The 18,835-nt window shown below is 45.2% G+C and overlaps 1 non-coding gene across 1 annotated transcript; it reads left to right on the top strand.

The window, feature by feature from the left end:
• The first annotated feature begins 945 nt into the window (after positions 1-945).
• Trnas-cga lies at positions 946-1,020 on the top strand. Its single transcript has one exon. It is a non-coding gene; the product is annotated as a tRNA-Ser (tRNA).
• The last annotated feature ends 17,815 nt before the right edge of the window (positions 1,021-18,835 follow it).

The raw sequence follows: 18,835 nt of genomic DNA, 5'->3' as shown, positions 1-18,835 counted from the left end.
ATGGTCTCTAGCAGATGAAAATTAGAACTACGTACACGACTGAACTCGGTTCAGAACATCTGTCACTGTGCATGCATGAGGCATTTTCCCGATTCACAGGCTCTAGACAGGAGCGATATAAGGCGCCACGACTCGCATTGATAATTCTTTCGGTACGCACCATGCACACACTTTCCGAAAATTTAGATTTTCGTTTAAGATGGAATACGCTGAACCATGACTCATGCGTAAAGTATTGTCGATTTCTTCCATTGTGATTCTTCTGTTTTCCATCACCATGCCCTCAACGACTTCTAAATCGTCCTCAGTAGTTCACGTCGATGGCCGGCCAGATCTTTCGTCGTCACATAGAGAAGTCCTTCACTGAAACTTCCTGGCAGATTAACACTGTGTGCCCGACCGAGACTCGAACTCGCGACCTTTGCCTTTCGCGGGCAAGTGCTCTACCAACTGAGCTACCGAAGCACGACTCACGCCGGATACTCACAGCTTTACTTCTGCCAGTACTTCGTCTCCTACCTTCCAAACTTTACAGAAGCTCTCCTGCAAACCTTGCAGAACTAGCACTCCTGAAAGAAAGGATATTGTGGAGACATGGCTTAGCCACAGCCTGGGGGATGTTTCCAGAATGAGATTTTCACTCTGCAGCGGAGTGTGCGCTGATATGAAACTTCCTGGCAGATTAAAACTGTGTGCCCGACCGAGACTCGAACTCGGGACCTTTGCCTTTCGCGGGCAAGTGCTCTACCAACTGAGCTACCGAAGCACGACTCACGCCCGGTACTCACAGCTTTACTTCTGCCAGTACCTCGTCCCCTACCTTCCAAACTTCTTCATTCAGGAGTGCTAGCTCTGCAAGGTCCGCAGGAGAGCTTCTGTAAAGTTTGGAAGGTAGGAGACGAGGTACTGGCAGAAGTAAAGCTGTGAGTACCGGGCGTGAGTCGTGGTTCGGTAGCTCAGTTGGTAGAGCACTTGCCCGCGAAAGGCAAAGGTCCCGAGTTCGAGTCTCGGTCGGGCACACAGTTTTAATCTGCCAGGAAGTTTCATATCAGCGCACACTCCGCTGCAGAGTGAAAATCTCATTCTGGAAGTCCTTCACTCTTTGAAGCGCTCTGTCCATTCGTAGACCTTGCTTCACGATAAACGGCTGTCACTATACTGCGCTTGCATTCGTCCTTCCGCAAACAAAAAGCAAATCACTGTCCTCATTTCCTCGTTGGTGCAGACCGACAATGGGCCGGCCGCCCATGTTTCACAGTCTGCTACAATACGAGTACTACCTCGGGAATAAGAGTGACCGTTGTATAGTATTGTTGCAGACGACAATACTTCTGCCCTTGATACTAGCAGTGTTATCAAGCCACAGGGCAAAAGTTTCTTCTCTTTGTGACTTACCCTCGTACGTCTAGATATACTGTGACAGCTCTCTTACAGGAATTTCAACCGTGGCTCGTGTTTCAACAAGATACTGCATCACCGCGATGGGGGTTATTTGTTCGCCAGCTTCTGGATGAAAGCTTCCCACACAGATGGATCAGTAGAGACGATCCCACATCCAGGCCTCCAAGTTCGTCAGGAATAACCCCTCTCAATTTTTTTTGTCGTGTTATGTTAGCGGCAATGTGTTCATTCCGCCATAGCCGATGAGCAAACTCTTTCACTACGAATACGAGTTGAAGTAAAAGAGGTGACAGAAGACATGATAGTGAAGACGAGGAAAGAAATTATCAACCAAAAACCAGAGCAGGCTGAAATTTCTCATAATTAGAGATTGGTGGGAATGATCCGTATTTTCTACAAAGCATCTTTTGATAGCCAAGATCGCATTCTAATCTATTTATTCCCGAAGACCGGTTTCAACAGTTAAGACCTTCATTTTCTGCTCTTCAAAGAACCTGGTGATACAAGCCCTATTCGATAGTAACTATATCACACACACTATGTTGACATGATTGCGGTATTCATCACACAAAATTTCTTCAAAATGGAGCAGATGTTACAGCTACCACTATCAATCAACCGAATAGCTGTATCTAATATATCTACTCCCGAACAAGCCATGGAGGCCGCAACGGTACTGACCGGCCGCCGTGTCATCCTCAGCTCATAGACCTCCCCGCTCCTGCTGAGGTGTCCTACTCCTTCCAGGACTCCCCCATTCTTGAGTAATAAGCTTTAACGTCCCTTGGTCCCTAAAATTATGATCAGTTATTTCAAACGTCATCCTATCGAGACGTCGGCGTCCTGGAAATGTCTCTCGATCCCAACGTTGGGCACCATGGCCATTACCATCTGCTAATCCGTGCAGGAAATGGACATCTGCCATCTCCGTACTTGTTTACACTTTCATGGCATTGTACCGGAAACGAAATCTGTTGTGAACACTGAACAGATGATGCTACGTGCTACAGCGAGGGGATTAGTCGGATGTCAAGACAAGCACTGAAGTGAGCCACACTTTAACGTACCTTCTTTCCATTCGAACAAAAAACACTAACGGTGAATCGCAGAATTACAGCTTCCTAACATTCTAACCACATATAACTGAGAGGTTGTTCTGAACATTTCATGCAAGAAAACGATTCACATAACGCTATTACTTTTTGTTTCTGTCTGTTTACAATGATTAATGTAATTATGCAGAGAAGTAGAATAAGAACAGTAGCATGCAAATTAAACATTTCCGGAACGATTTCGTACAACAAATTTAAGTCGTGTATGGATGAGGAATGTTTGCTGTAAGTTTCGCCACAACTTTTTGTTACATCGTGTATAATGTATATGAAATATAGAAGAAAGCACGAAGAAGGTACTGTGATGTTTAGAATAGTCGACAAGAAGCAGTTTTTAACGAAATCTTACCACTCGCAAATAAAGTTGTACCACATTAGGATGTAAAAAGATTGTACGCCATATAACCAAACGAAGTGAAAGTTTAAGTAAAATTATGAAAATGATCATAAAATTTGAGAGTTAAAATTTACAGACTATTTCATCTAAAAATAGAAATGTACTAAATTTTTAAAAAATCTGTTACAGCGAAATGATAGAACTGTTACATAATAGAATTACACACTAGAACTCTTAAGCGGTATCCATTAAATGGAAGTGTAGCGATAATCAAAAATAAAACTAAAAAACAGAATTTTCATCATCATCGCTTTTTAATCATTTAACAGAAAATTAAATTTTGGACGGAAAAGCATAACTACAATGAAGTTAACAGCGACGATACCTTGGGTAACAAAGGAAATACTTCCATTGATCGACGAGAGAAGGAAATAACAGAAATACTGAAGAGGAAAAGACTTCCTAATGTCCTGAAAAACTGCATTTATTTTCCCACGAAACAACTTTCGGCTTCTCAGGGCGACTCCAGGTGACAAGATGGCCTGAGAAGCCGAAAGTCCGTTCATGAGAAAATAAATACAGTTTTTCAGGACATTAGGAAGTGTTTCCCTCTCTAATATTATTATTATATTCTGCAAAGCACCGACGGAAAAATCAGTAAATAATAAATACAGAAATGCTCAGGTAAAGACATAAACACAGCAACAGAAATACTTTCGGAATGAAATAAATAGTGAGTGGGACAGCCAAGGTCAAATGGCTGCAGGTTAGATGTGAAGAAATCGACAAATAAATGATCGTCCTGAGCACTGACCCAAATATAGAAAAATCAAAAACAAGCATGGTAACGTTAGGTTATTAGAATTCGACTGTTAAAGGCACAGGAGAGAGGATCTGTCGACCTGAAAAAAGCGTCCGACAACGTAAAGTGGTGCAAGCTGTTCGAAACTATGAGAAATGTAGCTAAAATACACTACTGCCTATTAAAATTGCTACACCAAGAAGAAATGCAGATGATAAACGAGTATTCATTGGACAAGTATATTATACTAGAACTGACATGTGATTGCATTTTCACGCAATTTGGGTGCATAGACCCTGAGAAATCACTACCCGGAACAACCACCTCTGGCCGTAATAACGGCCTTGATACGCCTGGGCATTGAGTCAAACAGAGCTTGGATGACGTGTACAGGTACAGCTTCCTATTCAGCTTCAACACGATACCACAGTTTATCAAGAGTAGTGACTGGCGTATTGTGACAGCCAGTTGCTCGGCCACCATTGACCAGACTTTTCAATTGGTGAGAGATCTGGAGAATGTGCTGGGGAGGGCAGCAGTCAAACATTTTCTGTATCCAGAAAGGCCCGTACAGGACCTGCAACAGGCGGTCGTGCATTATCCTGCTGAAATGTAGGGTTTCGCAGGGATGGAATGAAGGTTAGAGCCACGGGTCGTAACACATCTGAACTGTAACGTCCACTGTTCAAAGTGCCGTCAATCCGAACAAGAGATGACCGAGACGTGTAACCGATGGCACCCCATACCATCACGCCAGGTGATACGCCAGTATGGCGATGACGAATACACGCCTCTAATGTGCGTTCACCGCAATGTCGCCAAACACGGATGCGACCATCATGATGCTGTAAAGAGAACCTGGATTCATCCGAAAAAACGACGTTTTGCCATTCGTGCACCCAGGTTCGTCGTCGAGTACAGTATCGCGGGCGCTCCTGTCTGTGATGCAACGTCAAGGGTACCCGCAGCCATGGTCTCCGAGCTGATAGTCCATGCAGCTGCAAATGTCGTCGAACTGTTCGTGCAGATGGTTGTTGTCTTGCAAACGTCCCCATCTGTTGACTCAGGGATCGAGACGTGGCTGCACGATCCGTTACAGCCATGCGGATAAGATGTCTATCATCTCGACTGCTAGAGATACGAGGCCATTGGGATCCAGCACGGCGTTCCGTATTACCCTCCCGAACCCACCGATTCCATATTCTGCTAACAGTCATTGGACCTCGACCAACGAGAGCAGCAGTGTGGCAATACGATAAACCGCAATCGCGATAGGCTACAATCCGACCTTTATCAAAGTCGGAAACGTGATGGTACGCATTTCTCCTCCTTACACGAGGCATCACAACAACGTTTCACCAGGCAACGCCGCTCAACTGCTGTTTGTGTATGAGAAATCGGTTGGAAACTTTCCTCATGTCAGCACGTTGTAGGTGTCGCCACCGGCGCCAACCTTGTGTGAATGCTCTGAAAAGCTAATCATTTGCACATCATAACATTTTCTTCCTGTCGGTTAAATTCCGCATCTGTAGCATGTCGTATAGTGCTCAGAGCCATTTGAACCGGTTTTTGTTCTCTTTCAAAATATTTATGGAGTTATGAAACTTATGGTCAAATTAACAAACATGTCGAACTCTCCAGTGTCCCGAATGAGCGTTTAGTTTGCATTGCGAGACACGTGCCTATTTATCTGAAGCTGCCTCACAAATAGGCGACGGTTTTTTCCCTGCTACAGTTGGGCTCTCTTTCTTGTTTAGTCCATATTCCCCAATTTTTAATTTCTTCTCAATATCCTTGAAGTCTGGATTGTTCGTTTTGCTTCTCCCAGTGTTATGATAAATGAGCTGCAGTGAAAGTACCTACACAGGCATCTAAAAATTCCGGAACATTCATAATTTCGCGCCAGTGGTGTGTTAAAGCGAAATGCGGTTGGCATCCCTGCACGAGCATATGTTCGATGTATAACTGCCTGAAGTTTCATTGTTGTGTGTCTGTTAGTTATTATTCAGTGCCGTATTGAGCAGAAGGTTGTATCGCAGTGTTTGTGAATTTCGAGTTGGCAGATTTAGAGGAGCAACGCTCTGCATTAAATTCTGCGTGTAACTCGAGTAAACCTTTACAGAGACACACGAAATGATGCAGAAAGCGTAAGGTGATGCGTGAAATGGTTCAAATGGCTCTGAGCACTATGGGACTCAACTTCTGAGGTCGTTAGTCCCCTAGATCGTAGAATTAGTTAAACCTAACTAACCTAAGGACATCACACACATCCATGCCCGAGGCAGGATTCGAACCTGCGACCGTAGCGGTCTCGCGGTTCCAGACTGCAGTGCCTAGAACCGCACGGCCACTTCGGCCGGCGGTGATGAGTGCTTAAGCCGTACTCGGTGTTACGAACGGCTCACACGGTTTAAAAATGGCCGGACGGATGTTAAAGGCGACCCTCGTTCACAACGCCCTTTCACGTCTACAGACGACGCTCATGTCAGAAACGTCAAAGAAATTGTGGGGGAGAATCGAAGACCGACTGTCCGAGAGATTGCAGAAGAATGTAGTATTTCAGTTGGATCATATCATGATATCCTGACACAGCATCTTGGAATGCATCGTGTTGCCGCCAAGTTCGTCCCATGTGTCAGAAGTACCTTCGTCTCGCAATCTGTGAAGAGATTTTGGATCGCGCAAATGAGATTTTCCTTGTGAGAATCATAACTGATGATGAGACGTGGGTCTATGGTTGTGATGCAGAGAGCGCCTTTCAGTCTTCACAGTGGACTGGGTAAGGTTCCCCAGGACCAAAAAAGCTCGCCATATCAGGTCACATGTTTGACTCTGAAAGACTGGTTGAACATGATCTCGTGAAACAGGGACGAACTGTTAATCGATGGTACTATCGGGACGTGTTGTGAAGCCTGCGAGAAAATGTGAGGAGCAAACGGCCCGAAATGTGGCGAGACAATTCATTACTCTTGCCTCAGGATAACGCACCCGTACATTCATCCCTGTTGGTGCGTGACTATTGTACAGAAAACGAAATTACTGTGCTGTCTCATCCTCCGTCTTCCCCAGACCTGGCCCCTCTGTACCTTTTTCTATTTCCAGAGTTGAAAACCCTGTTGAAAGGACGAAGATTTGCAACGATAGAAAGAAAAATCGCAGACGGCGCTTCGCGCGATGGTGCAAGATGCGTACCAAGACTGCTTGTCGAAATGGAAATGAAGTCGTGAGTGGTGTAGGAATTGTTTAGGAGAGTTTTTCGATGGAGAGCATCCACCACAACGCCCGCCCGGCTAGCCGCGCGATCTAACGCACTGCTTTCCGAGCGGGAAGACGTGACGGTCCCCGGCACGAATCCGCCCGGCGGATTAGTGTCGAGGTCCGGTGTGTGCCGGCCAGTCTGTAGACGGTTTTTAAGGCGGTTTTCCATCTGCCTCGGCGAATGCAGGCTGATTCCCCTTATTCCGCCTCAGTTACACTATATCGGCGATTGCTGCGCAAACTCTGCCTTCGCGTATGCATAAACTATGATTACTCTACCACGCAAACATTTGAGGTTACGCTCGTCTGGCGTGAGACGTTTCTGGATGGGGGGTGAGGGGTTGGTGGGGGGTAAGGAGGTCCACTGGGGGCCGAACCGCATAATAACCCTGGGTTCGGTGCGGGGCGGCGGTGGGGTGGGTGGACTGCTGTGGTCTTTTGTGGGGTTGTGAACCACTGAGGGCTACTGTGGGACGAAGCCTCTCGATCGTTGCTAGGTACCCGCTTCAATACACATACACACACATGCACAACAATAATGGGTAAACGCAGAAAAATTTTGTTGAGCTCGTAATCAGGTTTTAGTGACATCCGCTGTCACTAAAACCTGTTCTGAGGTGCAGCAGGCTGAATTATTGTAGCGAAGCTTACCAGATTTGTGGAAACCCAAGCTGGCTTGCTTTTTTTTAACCACTGTGCTTCACTACACGTCCGCTCCCGTGCCTCTGATGCTGCTGTCATAGTTGCGGTGAAGGCAGGGCAGGCAGGGCAGGCAGTCGAGAAGTAGAATTTACACACCTGCTCAATGTACAGATCGAATAACACGGTGGATTGGCTAAAAATCTACCTCAGACTCTTCTCAATTACTGCTTACCTTCGTTGTCTCTAGCATTTACTTCATAAATATTGATCCACAGTGCTAGCATTACGACAGTTTCTGTAGTCAAACAGTTCATTTTCGCCACCTATAATACAGTCTGCACCACAGGAGTGCGACTAGCTGTGACGTCAAAGGGCTTGCGCACAAGATGCCATCCAGCGATGCGGCACAGCCACTAAAATCTCTCTCGAAGCTTCCATCTTCCGTCCCGGCAGCTGCGCCTAATGGTCCCTCATTCAGACTTGGCTTCGGGCCACCGTCTCGCTAATGCCTTTTTGCCCGAGATAGAAAATTTAAGACCGCGATTATCGACAAAACCGGTCTTGTGCTTTTCCCATCATGCAAAAAAGCGTCAATAAAACGTCATTAACTCCTCATATCGCCACTCCGTGTAATGACACAGTTTATAATGTGCGTTTGAAGAGCTCATTTACGGATTGATTAAACAGCGGCTTGTAACAGTCCCGTTTGCCTGGGTGTAACTTTTCTTCTGCCCAAGGCAGACGCTACAGTCGCTGTTTTTTGCTACATTTCCTGGCACTCTAATCAGTATTAATTGAAGCTCGTTGTGAGACGCAGTCGGATTAAATCAGGCGATGCTACCTCCAAAATGGAAAGGATATAACATAGAGATTTCCAACAGCTAGAAAAGCATTTTCAGTATCTTAATTGTGGATGATGAACTGCGACTGTGATTTAAATTGGAATTTATCTGGTAGTAAATACGCAACCAGTCGCTTTTTTACGATTTATTCAACCATGGACACGTTTCCGAGCCACTGCAGCTTCATCTTCAGATGGATGTGTTACAAGAACATTATGTTGTGGACCGAGTGTAGCTAGATGCAGTGCTGGTGGAAATGACCGAAATTTGGTAATCGGTGTCGCAACATTTACGAACCCGAAAGGTTTTTATGTCGTAGGTACTTACAGTGCACTGCCGTGTGGTATTCACATCAGATTGCTTCTTGTAATGTGCATTACTGAGCTATGTACACAAACAAACACAGAATGTAGCTACATTTGGTTTTACCCTGGCTCACAGGATGTAAACATTCGATGTTTTTACAAAGAACATGAATATGACAGATACTACGCTTTACTGCATAATAGTCTTTGGCAAGAGATGTGTTGTATTATGGTACAAATATTACTTTATAATTTCAGAAGAACTGGATGATTTACTGAAGGGAAACAGCCTCACAAATTGAACAACTCAATAACGCGTCGGTACCCCTCTGGTCCTTATGCAAGTACTTATTCGGAGAGAGACTGAACGACAGAGATATTGGATGCCCTCCTGAGGCGTATCGTGTCAAATTATGTCCAACTGGCGCGTTACAGTGTCAAAATGCCGAGCTGGTTGGAGTATCCTGCCCAGAATCCTCCAAACGTTCTCAGTTGTGAAGAGATCTGGCGACCTTTCTGTCCAAGGTCGGGTTTGGCATGTACCAAGATAAACAGTAGAACCTCTGGCCGTGTGGGGACGGGCATTTTCTTGCTGAAACGTGGACCCAGGATGGCTTGCCATGAATGACGACAAAACCGGGCGTAGAATATCGTTGACTTACCGCTGTGCTGTTATGGTGTCATGGATAACAACCAAAGGAGTCCTCCTTTGAAAAGATGTGGCACCACAGGTTCCACTCTTGGGGTTGTGAAGCAGCTGAATGGGATTCCAATTCGGGTTTACAGAGAGTATTCTACCGCATTGGCTCCTTACTTAGCTTGCATTTATCGCGAATCTCTTTCCCAACGTAAAGTCCCAAGCGGCTGGAAAAAAGCGCATGTGACGCCTGTATATAAGAGGGATAGAAGGATGGATCCTCAAAATTACAGACCAATATCCTTAATATCGGATTCTCGAACATATTCTCAGTTCGAATATAATGAATTTCCTTGAGACAGAGAAGTTGCTGTCCATGCATCAGCACGGCTTTAGAAAGCATCGCTCCTGCAAAACACAACTCGCCCATTTTTCACATATCATCTTGCGAACCGTGGATGAAGGGTATCAGACGGATGCCATATTCCTTGACTCCCGGAAAGCGTTTGACTCGGTGCCCCACTGCAGACTCCTAACTAAGTACGAGCATATGGGATTGGTTCCCAAGTATGTGAGTGGCTCGAAGACGTCCTAAGTAATAGAACGCAGTACGTTGTCCTCGATGGTGAGTGTTCATCTGAGGTGAGGATATCATCAGGAGTGCCCCAGGGAAGTGTGATAGGTCCGCTGTTGTTGTCTATCTACATAAATGATCTTTTGGATAGAGTGGATGGCAATGTGCGACTGTTTGCTGATGATGCTGTGGTGTACGGGAAGGTATCGTCGTTGAGTGACTGTAGGAGGATGCAAGAAGACTTGGACAGGATTTGTGATTGGTGTAAAGAATGGCAACATACTCTAAATATAGATAAATGTAAATTAATGCAGATGAATAGGAAAAAGACTCATGTAATGTTTGAATACTCCATTAGCAGTGTAGCGCTCGACACAGTCACGTCGATTAAATATTTGGGCGTAAGACTGCTGAGCGATATGAAGTGGGACAAGCATGTAATGGCAGTTGTGGGGAAGGCGGATAGTCGTCTTCGGTTCATCGGTAGAATTTTGGGGAAGATGTGGTTCATCTGTAAAGGAGACCGCTTATAAAACACTAATACGACCTATTCTTGAGTACTGCTCGAGCGTTTGGGATCCGTATCAGGTCGGATTGAGGGAGGACATAGAAGCAATTCAGAGGCGGACTGCTAGATTTGTTACTGGTAGGTTTGATCATCACGCGAGTGTTACGGAAATGCTTCAGGAACTCCGGTGGGAGTCTCTAGAGGAGAGGAGGCGTTCTTTTCGTGAATCGCTACTGAGGAAATTTAGAGAACCAGCATTTGAGGCTGACTGCAGTACAATTTTACTGCCGCCAACTTACATTGCTCGGAATGACCACAAAGATAAAATAAGAGAGATTAGAGCTCGTACAGAGGCATATAGGCAGTCATTTTTCCCTCGTTCTGTTTGGGAGTGGAACAGGGAGAGAAGATGCTAGTTGTGGTGCGAGGTACCCTCCGCCACGCACCGTATGGTGGATTGCTGAGTATGTATGTAGTTGTAGATTTAGATTTAGATGTAGATTCCAAGAAAGACGCGTCTGGAGATGCCCTGCACAGTGGTGGGAGACCAAACTGACTGTCATTCATGTGAAAAGGTTTCCCACGTCATTACGGCCGCACGACGCGAATTAACAGACTCTGTGTGGTGTCACCGTCAGACACCACACTTGCTAGGTGGTAGCCTTTAAATCGGCCGCGGTCCGGTAGTATACGTCGGACCCGCGTGTCGCCACTATCAGTGATTGCAGACCGAGCGCCGCCACACGGCAGGTCTAGAGAGACTTCCTAGCACTCGCCCTAGTTGTACAACCGACTTTGCTGGCGATGGTTCACTGACAAAATACGCTCTCATTTGCCGAGACGATAGTTAGCATAGCCTTCAGCTACGTCATTTACTACGACCTAGCAAGGCGCCATGTTCAGTTGCTATTGATCTTGTGATGCATGTACCGTCAAACCGACGTTCACCATTAATGGATTAAAGTTAAGTATTCCACCAGCTACGTCCGTTTTTTCTAAAGTCTAATTTCCTTGTCCTGTTCCAGACCTCACGCCAGCCTGCGCGAGCTAAATCGCGTGCCTTTCGGCTTCCTCTTGTATCCCGGTGTTGGCTCTCCTGCCAACCCACAACACTCTGAACTTGGAATGGTAGTTGGAGCTAGATGCATAGGTCATTCCATTTCGGGAACCTTTTTGGAATTCAAATCCGCAGTGTCAAGAGTACGAAGAGAACACCAAATTTCAGGAATTACGTCTCACCACGGACAAGGTAGTGGTCGACGGCCTTCACTTAACATCGTTTGCGTAGTTGTCGGTGCTAGTAGACAAGCAACACTTCTTGGAATAAGAGCAGAAATCGATGTGGGACGTACGACGCACGTATCCGTTAAGACAGTGCGGCTAAATCTGCCACCTCAGCAGACGACTGACGCGAGTGCCTTTGCTGACAGCACGACATCGCCCGCCTCGCCTCTGCTGGACTCGTGACCGAATGGGTCGGACGACTGGAAAACCGTGGCCTGGTAGACGAGTCCCCATTCCAGTTAGTATGAGCTGATGGTAGGATTCGAGTGTGCCGCAGACCCCACGTCACTGTGCGAGCTCGTGGTGGCTCCATAACGGAGTGGGCTGTGTTTACATGGAATGGTCTGCGTCCTGGTTTTGTTCGGCAACTTAGAGACCATTTGCAGCAATTCATGACCTTCATGTTACCAAACAAAGATGGAATTGTGGATGAAAATGTGCTATATCACCGGATGATATACATAAATGACCTGGTGGAAGTCATCGGAAGTTCACCGAGGCTTTTTGCAGATGATGCTGTGGTGTATCGAGAGGTTGTAACAATGGAAAATTGTACTGAAATGCAGGAGGATCTGCAGCGAATTGACGCATGGTGCAGGGAATGGCAATTGAATCTCAATGTAGACAAGTGTAATTTGCTGCGAATACATAGATAGATAGATCCCTTATCATTCAGCTACAAAATAGCAGGTCAGCAACTAGAAGCAGTTAATTCCATAAATTATCTGGGAGTACGCATTAGGAGTGATTTAAAATGGAATGATCATATAAAGTTAATCGTCGGTAAAGCAGATGCCAGGCTGAGATTCATTGGAAGAATCCTAAGGAAATGCAGTCCGAAAACAAAGGAAGTAGGTTACAGCACGCTTGTTCGCCCACTGCTTGAATACTGCTCAGCAGTGTGGGATCCGTACCAGATAGGGTTGATAGAAGAGATAGAGAAGATCCAACGGAGAGCAGTGCGCTTCGTTACTGGATCATTTAGTAATCGCGAAAGCGTTACGGAGATGATAGATAAACTCCAGTGGAAGACTCTGCAGGAGAGACGCTCAGTAGCTCGGTACGGGCTTTTGTTGAAGTTTCGAGAACATACCTTCACCGAGGAGTCAAGCAGTATATTGCTCCCTCCTACGTATATCTCGCGAAGAGACTTTTGTGGCGGCGTTCGTAGCGACAAGCAATTCGCTGTAGAAACGGCTTACGAAGTCACCGCCACACTTTTAATAGCGGGCCGACTGGTCCGCTGGAACAGTGAACAGAAAGATGAAACCCAAACACTCTGATTAAATAAAAGTCGGTACTTATCTTTATTAACGAAGATACAGAAACACAGTAGTGAACTCCGTGTCTACAGAAATCTGTCTAGTTCGAGTCGGAGCGGCTAGGTCAGCGTCGGCTGACGACAAACAACAACTCTGCTGCGATGAACACACAACTGACTAGCAAGTACACAATTCGGTGGCGAGTATACAACTGAGCGGCGAATACAGAACTGTCCTAGCGCTCGCGACTCCAGCGCTTAAGAAACCAGAAGCCAGCAGTGGCGCGCGCAGACTTGCGGCGGTTTCCTGTCTCACTGGCGCTGCTTATGCGGACGGCGTCCGGACTTTGATGCTGCCAACCTTTTGGCAGCGGGCTCGGGTGGCATTACTGGCTAGGATATAACAGAGACCGTGAGGATAAAATCAGAGAGATTAGAGCCCACACAGAGGCATACCGACAATCCTTCTTTCCACGAACAATACGAGACTGGAATAGAAAGGAGAACCGATAGAGGTACCCAAGGTACCCTCCGCCACACACCGTCAGGTGGCTTGCGGAGAATGGATGTAGATGTAGATGTAGATGTGATGTGTTCGCGATTTTTTTGAAGAACATTCTCGACAATTCTAGCGAATGATTTGAGCACCCAGATCACCCGACACAATCCGATGGAATATTTATAGAACATAATCGAAGTGTAGCTTACCCCTATTTTTCTCAGACTTTCGAACATGTTGCACTAATTTACATTATCGAAAGCTTTCTCCAGCCCGACAAATCCTATTTTAACGTTCTTTAAAATAAAAAAAATACGATTACGTTGAATAAATGTCTGAACTGTGGAATTGATACTTAACTCTAGTTACCGTGTAGCGTGTTGTAACTGCAAGTGGTGTACTTACTCTATGTTATTGTTAGCAAAATTTTATACAAACTGACTGGGCAATGCAACTCCCAGTACCAATAAAGAAATACAGTCACTGCATAATACATTCACCCTCTTAGGCACTGAATCCTCTGGCCCTGTTCAATTATGATAACTTTGGTCCCTGTGCACATAACACATAAATGAAATTGTCTTGCGTCTAAAACAGCAACGGTGGAATGCGATATGTTCTGCTCTCTCACCAAAAATGTAGATATACTAACTACAGGCTGTGCGCTGCGCAATGCTGGCTGCAATACTTTGAAATCCACAGGAAATTGTTTTGGCTCATAAATGAAAACATTTATGAAAAATCCAACTTCTTTGAAAAAATATATGAGCTGGGTCGGGAGGCGGTACTGATTATGGTTAATTACTAACACTGAGTTTTCTTTAGCAAAATTATATTGGATGTCAAGATTGTCTTTTCAGAAACATTTGACAACTGAAGTTGGTCAAAAAGATACATCATAATTATCAGTCATGAACCAGTATAAATGAAAATCATCAAATTACATTTATCGCCTGTTAACAGATCTTAGAAACATTACAAAAGTGAAATATAGAACTAGTCTTTTTTTAAAATCAGTTTATGTACATTGTACTTCTTCTGCTTACCTTTATTTCAAGCCTTCCAGAATTCTTTTAATTTCTAATACTGGACCCATTTATCTTCAGCATCAACTGCAGCTTTTTCTATTGTCAGGTCATCGGACAAGTGCTTCCTCTGATAGATGCCCTCAATGTACTCTTTGCATCTATCGGCTCTGTCCTTTGCAGTTAACAGCGGAATTCTCATTGCACTCTTAATGTTACCCCCCCCCCCTTTTTTTTATTTCACCGCAGGTCGTTTTGACTTTTCCAAATGTTGAGTTAATCATTACGACAACCATTTCTTTTTCGATTTCTTCACATTTTTCTTGTAGGCATTTCGCCTTACCATCCCTACATTTCCTATTTATTTCATTCCTCCGTACTTGTATTACTTTATTACTGAATTTCCCTTCACGTCGATCAACTGAAGTATTTCTTCTGTTGCCTATGTTTTCTTCGCAGTTACCTCCTTGCACCTATGTTTCTTTTCCAACTTCAGTAACCGCCCTTTTAAGGGGTGTTGGTTCAAATGGCTCTGAGCACTATGGGACTTAACTACTGTGGTCATCAGTCCCCTAGAACTTAGAACTACTTAAACCTAACTAACCTAAGGACAGGACACACATCCATGCCCGAGGCAGGATTCGAACCTGCGACCTTTGCGGTCACGCGGTTCCAGACTGTAGCGCCTATAATCGCACGGCCACTCCGGCCGGCTTTAAGGGGTGTCCATTCCTCTTCAACTTAACCGACGATTCAGCTACTCAATATCGTATTGTCTATAATTTCAGAGAATTTCGTTCCTTAGTACTTCGGTATCCTACTTCTTTGCGCAATACCAACGTAAACTGCTTTCATTTGTCACACATACCTCCCTGAAATTTTACCAGGATTCACTTTTCCTTCACTGACATATATTCACATCATATACTAGAAAGTATCACATGCAAGGACCTGATGATGGAAGCGTGTTGGTTGCGATGAAACGGGCTGATATGCTTGGCAGTTCAGCGTTCGACTATCAACGCCGATGGCAAGCGGACCAAGTCTGACGTCATCCGAGTCTAGTGACGCCCCGAGCTATTCAATTTGGCGTGGCGATAGCAGATCTCTGTCTCTCTCTCTCTCTCTCTCTCTCTCTCTCTCTCTCTCTACCCATCTCCTCCATTTCCCCTTCTTTCTCACACCCCTCTTTTTACTCCACAGCACCATCCCCCCCCCCCCCCCCCCCCCGCTCCCTCCCGCTCTCCGTCACACGCATGGCAGCTATAACTAAAGGCAAGTTTACACGAGCAATAAAAATCGCATATTGCCGACGATATATCCCGACAGCCACTGTCACATGGCAATGTTTGCGGCGATAATTTTCCGGACAAGAACTGCTTAGACGGGACACACTATGGACGCGAAATAGACTAGTAAAGTGGAACCGAGTGGAATGCAAAGCATTCCACAAGGGAAGGTGTTAACAAGGAAAAGATAAATTAGGCTTCGTGGGTGTGCTCTTTTTTAAGCAAGCGAACTGCTTCGGGAAAGCTTAAGTCGTGAAGTTATGCTGGACACATACATCTTCCAGAAAAACTGAACACGATTCGTCTGTATCGTTTAAAAGCAATTCGTTCGAGAATTTGTAAGACGAGTACCAGTATGAATGACTGCACACCAGTTAGAAGCAGAATACTAACGGACCGCGGCCGATTTAAAGGCTACCACCTAGCAAGTGTGGTGTCTGGCGGTGACACCACAAATTCTATGACGAAAGGACTCACAGACTTCGTTAACCTACTTTGAAATAACAGTGAAGTGTTTGTCAGTATTTTATGGAGGTTCACCAGTACATTGCGAGAACTGTTAATTTCATTAATGCGATACATCTACAACCGGACTTACTGTGTGAATGTTGAGAAGCTATGTTCTGAAACACCCAAATAAATTAAACACCGGAAAAGTGGGACTGAGGGTTCCGTAAAAACTTACTTATGTATGTAGATAGTTCATCCGCACAATTTAGTAAGTGTGTAAGTAGGCTGTCTAGTTTTTTTATCGGTAACGCCACGTAGCGCTCTTTATGAAAATAACTGGCTGTGCTGAGTGCAGTCTGTGGCTGTTTTGCATTGTTGTTGGCTATTGTAGTGTTGGGCAGTTGGCTGTGAACACCGCGTAGCGTTGCGCAGTTGGAGGTGAGCCGCCAGCAGTGGTGGATGTGGGGAGTGAGATGGCGGAGTTTTTAAATTTGTACTGCTATATATATTATGACTATTAAGGTAAATACATCATTTGTTCTCTATCAAAGTCTTTCATTTGCTAACTATGCCTATCAGTAGTTAGTGCCTTCCGTAGTTTGAATCTTTTATTTAGCTGGCAGTAGTCGCGCTTTCTGTATTGCAGTAGTTCGAGTAACCAAGATTTTTGTGAGGTAAGCGATTTGTGAAACGCATAGGTTAATGTTAGTCAGGGGCATTCTTTTGTAGGGATTTTTCAAAGTCAGATTGCGTTGCGCTAAAAAATATTGTGTGTCAGTTTAAGCACAGTCATGTACAATTGTTCTAAGGGGACGTTTCAAGTGAGTTGGCAAGTACCAAAATATGTGATATAAATGACCGTATCTTTTGAGTGCTTGACTTAAATTTTTGACCTCGAACGCTCGCCATCACACAAAAGCATGCTTAGACTAACATTCGATCGTAAAACCGGCAGTAGTCTGGTCATTCCCATCCAAAATTCCACACTTGTCTGCTGGCACCATTAGATGGTGGCACGTTGTAGATGGAGTAACAAGTGCTCCAGTTGCTTGAATGGTACAGCTAGAGTACGAATGTGTCTCTTGGAGTGTTCGCATGCTGTTTAACGTATAAACTGTATACAGCGGCATAATGATGAGAATTAATCCTACGAACTTGGTCCAGATATTAGTGACGACGCCGCGACGTGCTGAATATGGAAATGAAATCGGAGTCGAGGATGGAGAGTTCGTGGATATATTGTATAACATTGTATTGTATTGTATTGTACGTTAACTGGGGACCTAGAAACGCCGCAGCCGCAGCCGCAGTCGCAGCCGCAGCCGCAGTGGTCCACAACCCCACGACGACTACCGCAGTCCACTTAACCGAATCACTCTTTCAGTGTCATTGTGCGGCTCTTCGGCCCCCGGTGGACCCCCTCCCCCTCCAGGGAACGTCTCACACCAGACGAGTGTAACCCCTATGTTTGTGTGGTAGAGTAATGGTGGTGTACGCGTACGTGTAGAACTTGTCTGCGTAGCAATCGCCAATATAGTGTAGTAGAGGCGGAATAAGGGGAAGCATCCCGCATTCACCGAGGCAGATGGAAAGCCGCCTAAAAACAATCTACAGACTGGCCGTTCACCGGACCTCGACGAAAGTCCTCCGGGCGGATTCGTGCCGGGGACCAGGCGCTCTTTCCCAATCCGGAAAGCCGTGCGTTAGACCGCACGGCTAACCGGGCGGGCTTATATAACATAATAACTCACGAATATAATGGAGATGACACAGAAATACATAACGTTACGCTAGATATATATACTGATTTTGTCCTCTGAAAGGGCACCTTCGATTTCCTTCCCCAGCCTTGACACAATACGAGCTTGTGCTCCGTCTGCAATGACCTCGATGTCGACGGGACGTTAAACTCAACCTCCCTTCCTTCATTTATATTGATTTTGATGGACAGGAAGAACCTGAATCTGAACATTCCGGTATCATCAGTTGAAAATGTAGTTAGTGTGGCTTTTGATATTGGATTGCTTGAATGTGAAAGTGATACTGAATGTGAGAACGTGTCTGTAGTAAGGTATGCACATGGTTCTCTATCGCGTTGTTTTAACCACTTCATCGAAATCTCGAATCCGCACTATGAGGACTAATCCAAGCACTATCAGGTGTGTAGGATGTGTACGTTACTTTACATTACATTAATACTTGTTCCATAGATCACGAATACGATATTTCATAATGATGTGTGACCGAGCGGGGTGGCGCAGTGGTTAGCGCTCTGGATTCGCATTCAGGAGGGTTCAATCCCACGTCCGGCCATCCTATTCAGGTTTTCCGTGATTTCCCTAAATCGCTCCAGGCAAATGCCGGGATGGTTCCTCTGCAAGGGCACGGCCGACTTCCTTCCCCGTCCTTCCCCAATCCGATAGACCGATGACCTCACTGTCTGGTCTCCTCCCTCAGAAAACAACAACAACAACATTATGATGTGGAACGTGTCAGTTCAACATAAGTTTTCATTACACTATACAGTTACTAATTCATATCTAAAAATTCATCAACTAAGTGGAAGGAATTGTGATTTAATTTCTTTTTAAATGCTGGTAGGCTACCTG

This window comes from Schistocerca americana, chromosome 10, assembly GCF_021461395.2.
Source record: "Schistocerca americana isolate TAMUIC-IGC-003095 chromosome 10, iqSchAmer2.1, whole genome shotgun sequence".
Taxonomy (NCBI): domain Eukaryota; kingdom Metazoa; phylum Arthropoda; class Insecta; order Orthoptera; family Acrididae; genus Schistocerca; species Schistocerca americana.
The sequence above is the reverse complement of the archived record's forward strand: the minus strand, read 5'-3'. Positions and strand labels throughout refer to the sequence as shown.